Raw genomic sequence first — 6,779 nt, forward strand, 5'->3', positions numbered from 1 at the left:
CTCATCTTAGTGGGGCCCCATCATGTGAGCCCGAGTCTCGTCCTCTTTCAGGAAGTAAAGTCTAGTACAGATTCTGCTGACACACAGACAGGGAAGGACTGTGACAGAGCAGGAGATGAGTCTGCAGCTGAAGAATGCTCTGATCTGACCATCCAATAAGAACATAAAAACGAGCCCCATTTGGGGAGCACTGCAGTTTTAACTATTGCATGGGGAGCACCTAGAGACTCACAGGGCACCGTCAAGAGCCAAGAGTCTCCTGTCCACCTCGTGGGCAAGAGCTGGCCGTCACCCTCCACACCTGTCCCCTGAAGACACAGGGTCTGTTTCCTTACTGGAAAACTGGCTGCCCTCATTGGCTGAGATACGGTTTGCCTACAGCACTGTATGCTCCAAACCCTGTACAAAGGACTTTACAAAAGCGTTCAGGAATTTTTCAAGGGTGATTATATCTGTGTCTATCATGCTCATTTTGGGGCTTCCCTGGCGGTCCAGTGGTTAAGACTCTAGGCCTCCACTGCAGGGAGCTCAGGGTTCAATCCCTAGTTGAGGAGCTAAGATCCCACATGCTGTGCAGTGTGGCCAAAAAAAAAGAAAAAAAATCATTTGTAAATCAATTATACCCCAATAAAAATGTTTTTAAAAAATCATGCTCATTTTATTCCCTGACTTTAAAAGCAAAGTCCCACCTTAAATAAAATTCCACCTCGTCTCCTTACTCCCAGCCTCACAGCCTCAATTTTAGTCACCCATCCAGCACCTACTGAGCATCTTCCGCAGCCCAGGACCAAGGCCAGCATGTCACACCTGGGCTCTGAGATGCAGCACCAGCAGCTTCCTAGGGATCCTGCCCGGTGGGGTCAGGTGGGTCAGCACAGGAACCAGTGCAGAGGCCCGACTCCAAGTGCCAGGTCTGAGACTGGGCAAAAAGCACTCGTCTCCAGGGTAGCTCAGCACTGAGCACAGAGCCATCCTTCCTCGAGTGAAGGGGACTCAAGAACACAAAGGGCCAAGAAACATGCAGTATCTGTTCAGTCCCAGCACCACATTAATACAATGAATGAAAAACCAAGAACATAAATTCACTCTGAGTGAAGGTTCTGGAAATGACTTGAGTCCTTCAGTCACACATCAGGATTCAGAGCAGGCCTCGGGAACAGCTCACTTTCATGTGGTTCTAACAGATTACTCCACCTCACCCATTTAATCAACAAGTGTCGGGACTTCCCTGATGGTCCAGTGGTTAAGAATCGGTCTTGCAATGCAGGGGACGCCGGTTCGATCCCTGGTCAGGGAACTAAGATCCCACATGCTGCGGGGCAACTAAGCCTGCATGCCACAACCAGAGAGCGCGCGTGCCGCAACTACAGAGCCCACGCGCTCTGGAGCCTGCGCGCCACAACTAGAGAGAAGACGGAACACCGCAAGGAAGAGCCTGCATGCCACAACTGAGACCCAACGCAGCCAACAAATAAATAAATAAATAAATAAATTTAAAAACAAAACAAAACAAATGTCACTGAGTATTTGGGACTAGCATGTGGGTTTTACTTTCTGGGGGGTTAATCAAAGACAAAATTTCTAAAAGCATTATTACCAGTGGTAGATCTGACAAAAAACTTTTTATTTTGCACTAACTATAGACTAAAAGTTGCAAAAAGATTTACAGGGAGATCCTAAGTACCTTTCTGATCTTCCTCTTAACTGGCTGTCCTTTCCCAAAGGGGAGGTGACTTGCCACACACCTCCCTCAGAACCCAGCCACAGTACTCAGTACTCAGCCACAATGACTTCCGAGTGACAAGGTCACTGTATTGCAGAGCTGCTACTACGATCATCGCTTCCATTCATTCCAACAGTATTTCCTGGGCACGCAGTATGTGCCAGCCACTGTTCTCTGCACAAAACAGCCTCCCTGTGGACTTCACCTCATAGTAAAACATTAAGTATAATAAGTATATTACACAGGACATTAGAAGAATGAAGTGCTGTGGGAAAACTAAGCAGGAAAGGGAGACAGGAAACAGGAAGTGGCGAGCTGAAATTCCAGGTAAAGCAGTAAGGGAAGGCCTGCCCTCCCGGAGCCTAAGGGTGAGGGCGCCAGTGATCTGGGTAGAGCCAGGGACGGAGCACAGGAGTCTGTTGAGAGCCTGGCAAAGAGGCCACTGTGGCGGGGGGCCCGCAGAGTGAGTCAGGGGGCCAGTAGTAGGGAGACTGGTCACAGAGGATGGGGGTGGCCTGACAGGCATCCCTGCCCCGCAAGGGTCCCCATCCGAGGCCACACTGGTTCCACAGCTGAGATCCCCCAGCAAGGCCTTGTCTCCTCCACGTGCCTCTCTAGTGTCTGCTCACCAGACAACCCCTGGCTGCTCTGACTTCACCAGGGCCAAGGGGGCCAGGCATGGGGGTCCTGCAACACGTGTGCCCCTCAGAGCCCCGTGCTGCTGAAAGCACCTGCCACTCAGCCCATGGCTTGGCCACGTGCCATCAGAGGTGCCCCAAGTCCCGCAACTCTGACACAGGTGGAAGGAGAGCTGCACGCTCTCAGGAAGTTTCTGAAAGCCCATAAGTCCTGCCTCATAATTTCATCTCTCAAAGTCTGACAGGTGTCTCGATCCTGAAACTCAGCACCACGTTTAACAAGAGAGAAGCAAATAAATGAACACAAAATCTCAGAAGCTTTGACTAGAGTTCTGCTTTCAGGCAACCAGATTTAAGACGGGGCATTTTAACTGTCGATGTCAGCCAAGTAGTTTTTAAACAGACAACTAGTAAGGACAAAGGCGTCCAGCACAGCACCTCTCAGTCTATGACCTCTATCACACCTAAACCTGAAAACCAAAATAAAACAGAAACTTTTGCTTCCTTTTCCTGCATAGCACAACCGAGCGAATTTTGAGAACTCATCTCTTAAGCACATGAAAAAGCGAGTCCTTGATCCAGCCGCTCAACACAAACAAGTTTGAACCCGCGGCAATGAGTTCCTAACCCTCTCTCGGTAAGACTACAACACAAGGCACTGCTTCAGATGTCCTCGCGAGCAGAGAAAACATTTTTTTCTTACAAACCAGATGATTTTCACCCGCGAGATTAATCTACAGCACGTCAAGGAACAAAGCTCAATTCCGCGAGCTATAACCCTACGACCCAGGCACAGGTTACGTGGCTGCTGGACCGGCGGAGCCCCTCTTCTCGGCCCTCAGGACCGCAAAGACCCCTCCCGGGGCGGGGGCGCCCCGCGCAGACCCCGGCCCCGGAGCGCGAGCTGCGCTCGGGTTGGGGGGGGGCCCTGGCTGACGCACGTCGGGTCTCTGGCCGCCCCCAAGCGCGGGCCCGGTGGCCCGACCGCGGCGCACGGCCTGGGCCTTCCCGCCGCTCCTCCGGCCGCGCCGCCGCCCCCGGTCCCGAGGGGGGAGGGAGGGGGGAGGGAGGGTCGCCATTTCCGCCTCCTGGCGCGCGGCCCCGCCACCCCGCACCCTCTCACCCCACCCGCCGTCACCCTCACCTCGCGCCCCGCCCCCGCCCCCTCATCCCGCTCTCGTCACCCCGAACCCCCGCCCGCCCGCCCGGCCTGACGCGAGGCCGCCGGCCCGCCGCGAGCTCACCTGTCCGCCTGCCCGCCCGCCCGCCGGCTCCGCTCCTCCCTGCGCGGCGCTGCTGGGCAGCCGGCCGACGCGCTCCTCAGCCGGGGCTGCGCCTTGGGACCCGGCGGCGGCGGCGGCAGCGGAGACGGCGGTGGGGGCAGTGGCAGAGGGCGCGGGACCAGCACCGGCAGAGGCGGCGGGGGCGCGCACGCTCACGCACGCACCCGCACCGGCGCGCGCGCTCCCGGGAGGACGTGAGCGCCGGCGGGTCGGAGCCGCGGGAGGGGGCAGGCCGAGCGTGCGCCCAAAGCGCTGGGCGAAGGCTCCGCCCACTAGTGGGGCGGAGCCCCGAGTGACAGCCCACGGGCGGGGCCCCGGGAACTGTGGGTGGAGCTCGCACCGCGGAGTCGGAAGCGTCCACCGCCCCGCAGGGGCGGGGCCGAGCGCGGGGGCGGGGCCTGCTCACCAGAGCGTCAGGTGCTCTCCGGTGCGCCGGCAGGTGCTGCGGCCAGCCGCACTGAGGGAGAGGTGCGGGGACTTGTCTTGCAGCTGAGTTTGCCCCGCGCTTTACGTAAGATTGAGAAAACCTAATTGTTCTCGTCAAAGAACAGGAGAGGGAGCTGGTGGGGATGACCAGGAGGCCGACGGCCCCTGAGCCACTGTTTAGCACTGACGTTTGCTCATCCCTGCAGCGCAGAGATGCGACTTCCTGCCTGCCTGCCCAATCACCGAAGTGCCGCCGCCATTGTCCGAGCCCTCCCAGAACCACCTACAAACAATGTCTTGAAAGGGCAGTTGAACCAACTTCCACTCACTTCCCTCCCTGTCCAGGTACGACCACTGCTCATCTCACTGACCCCCTGAGGGAGGGGAGACCTGCTCGTTACCCTTCCCTATCACTTCTTATGACAGAAACAGTTCTACCATTTACTGAGTGCCTGCTCTGTGCCTGGTACACCGGTATGTGCCAGTTTTCATCCTAGAAGCCATCCAACAGATTTTCTGGCCAGCCTCCCCACTTCCATACTTGCCCACTGGCTATTTTCCACTCAGCGGAGTCATATTCTTAACACAGAAACTTCATGACATCCAAGCCTCCCTATACACGTTGAGTAAAATCCAAACTCTTTGCCAACAAGCTCCAGCCCCGTCTACCTCTGCCCTCTTACACCTCTCTGCCATCATGCCGGCCTTGAACTGCCCAGTTTGTCCGAGGCTCAGGGCCTCGGTAAGTGGCAGAGAGCTCAGGAAGTCGCCTGGCAGCCATTAAATTGTGCAACGTCAAGCAGGCACGAAAAGGCCTTTGAAAACCAAGAAGCAGAAGGGCCAGATTAGTGTCTATGTCTGTTGATTCAAAAGGATGAAAGGTTCCGGGCCAGAATCACAGGAGGAATAAGAGAACCAAATGAACCCGGTACCAATTTCAGAATGAAGCTGTGTTGGGCACTGCAAGAATGAATGAAGCAGGCCTTAGTGAGTCCCTCCTTGACCTACTAGTTCCACTTTAGGGATATTCTTTCTAAGAAAATGTTCCCAAATACAGAAAAAGTTGTGTGCACCAAGCTGCTCTTGATGGTGTTATTTGTGATAGTGAAAATGGAAACCTGCACAACTGTACAAATAAGCACATTCAAATGGAATATAGTTATAAGATGTATACAAGGGTTACCTAATAGCATTGAAAATTTTTGTGATAGCTCCTCAAAGTAAAATGAGCAAAATGCACGATATATATTAGAAGTACATTATTACAAATATGTTTATAAACAAACAAGCCAACCTGTTTGGAGAAAATAAGAGGAAGAATACTGTCAAATACCAACAGTGGCTGCAGTCCAGCCCTGTGCTTTGCAGGCCCTTCAGTTGGGCCAGGTGGGTGCCCTTATCCTCACCTTGAGAAGAAACTGAGACTTCAGGGAAGCAGGTGCCATGGCTGCCCTCCAATGCCAGCCCCACCACTTGCTACAGTCCTTCAAGCTCTCAAAGCTCATCTCACGGGTCCGTTATTTAGGGGGAACACCTGAGGGCTAGGTCCATGTCAGGGTCATCCTTGTACCCCAGAACAAGAGCCTAGCAAACTCTTACCCACAGACGTTTAAATACTGAATTAAGTGAAGACCACATGGAACCCATTTCCATCGTCAATGAGAGTAAATGCTGACTGGGGGCAGCAGTGGTGCTTTCTCCACTTGGTGCCGCCTCATGTTGTGTTGGACTGCCGGGCCGGGGCGTGTATCTCATACAATTTGAAGTCATTAACTTCCCCTGCTCTTGCATCTCAAGCAAGCCATGCCCTCTGACCCCAAAGGAAGTCCGATGCTCCCAGTGAAGGTACTTCCCACTGGGCACACCCAATACAGCAGGAATGGACACACGTGAAGCACCAGGGCAGCACAGAGCGAGGCTCTCCCGGGAAGAGTTTTGGGGGTGGTGCGGCTAGCACTCCAGGGCACAGCATTAAGAAGGAAAAGCAGAGTGCAGGAAGTTGTAAGCCATCTTTTGAGTAAGGATGGGAAGGGAATGAGAATACACGTTCGTAGTTGCTCGGTTTTGCATGAATAAAGCACTGGGAGGATGAAGAGTCATCGTAGAGGGCAGGTGGGGGGTGTGCAGGGAACGGGCACATGTGAGCGGGCCTCACACCCAGTCTGGACTTCTGAATCCTGTACACAGAGGACCTTAAGACACTTAGCAGAGAAGTCCTCCCCGCAGCATCCCCGCACCCCACCCCCAGGTCCCTGCTCCCCACTCTGCACCACCTGAGCTCACCCACCCCTGCCTCATTCCTCCACGACTTGTCATCTACCTGTGGTCGGCACCTTCACGTGGTGCCCCAGCAGAGCAGGGCCATGAGGACGGGAAGATGGCCGCACACTGCTGGCCCAAGGAACAGAACCCTCTTCTTCCCAAGGCCCACCCCCCTCTCAGTGAGCCCCTCCACCCGCCCACCCGGCCGAGGACACGTGTGCCCTTCCTGCACCACAGCTGTTACAGCTGCAGCCGGACGACCTCAGAAGTTCAAGCAGCTCTCACGCCAGGCCGGAGCCCTTCGGTGGGGAGAATCCTGGCCGGCCGGCCACCCTCTTGCTGTAATGCCCGCCTGCATGGCTCTGGCAGCTCAGCCCAGACTCGACTGTAACCTGGCCGGCTCCTCCCCATGCTCCATACCCCTTCCCGAGAGACCCCACAGCTTTG

General features: G+C 55.1%; 1 protein-coding gene across 4 annotated transcripts in view; it reads right to left on the reverse strand.

Moving 5' to 3' along the window:
- The window catches only part of DNAJC5 (DnaJ heat shock protein family (Hsp40) member C5), a 31,169-nt gene extending 27,356 nt beyond the window's left edge, over positions 1-3,813 (reverse strand). For 2 of the 4 annotated variants that reach the window (XM_036825244.1, XM_036825243.1), the window contains exon 1: positions 3,606-3,810. The gene's annotated coding sequence lies outside the window, so the exon portion shown is untranslated. Of the gene's footprint in view, positions 1-3,605 lie in introns of all 4 variants that reach the window. The other 2 variants (XR_005016420.1, XM_036825245.1) reach the window with 2 other exon arrangements.
- Positions 3,814-6,779: the final 2,966 nt, after the last annotated feature.

Source organism: Balaenoptera musculus, chromosome 15 (assembly GCF_009873245.2).
Source record: "Balaenoptera musculus isolate JJ_BM4_2016_0621 chromosome 15, mBalMus1.pri.v3, whole genome shotgun sequence".
Taxonomy (NCBI): domain Eukaryota; kingdom Metazoa; phylum Chordata; class Mammalia; order Artiodactyla; family Balaenopteridae; genus Balaenoptera; species Balaenoptera musculus.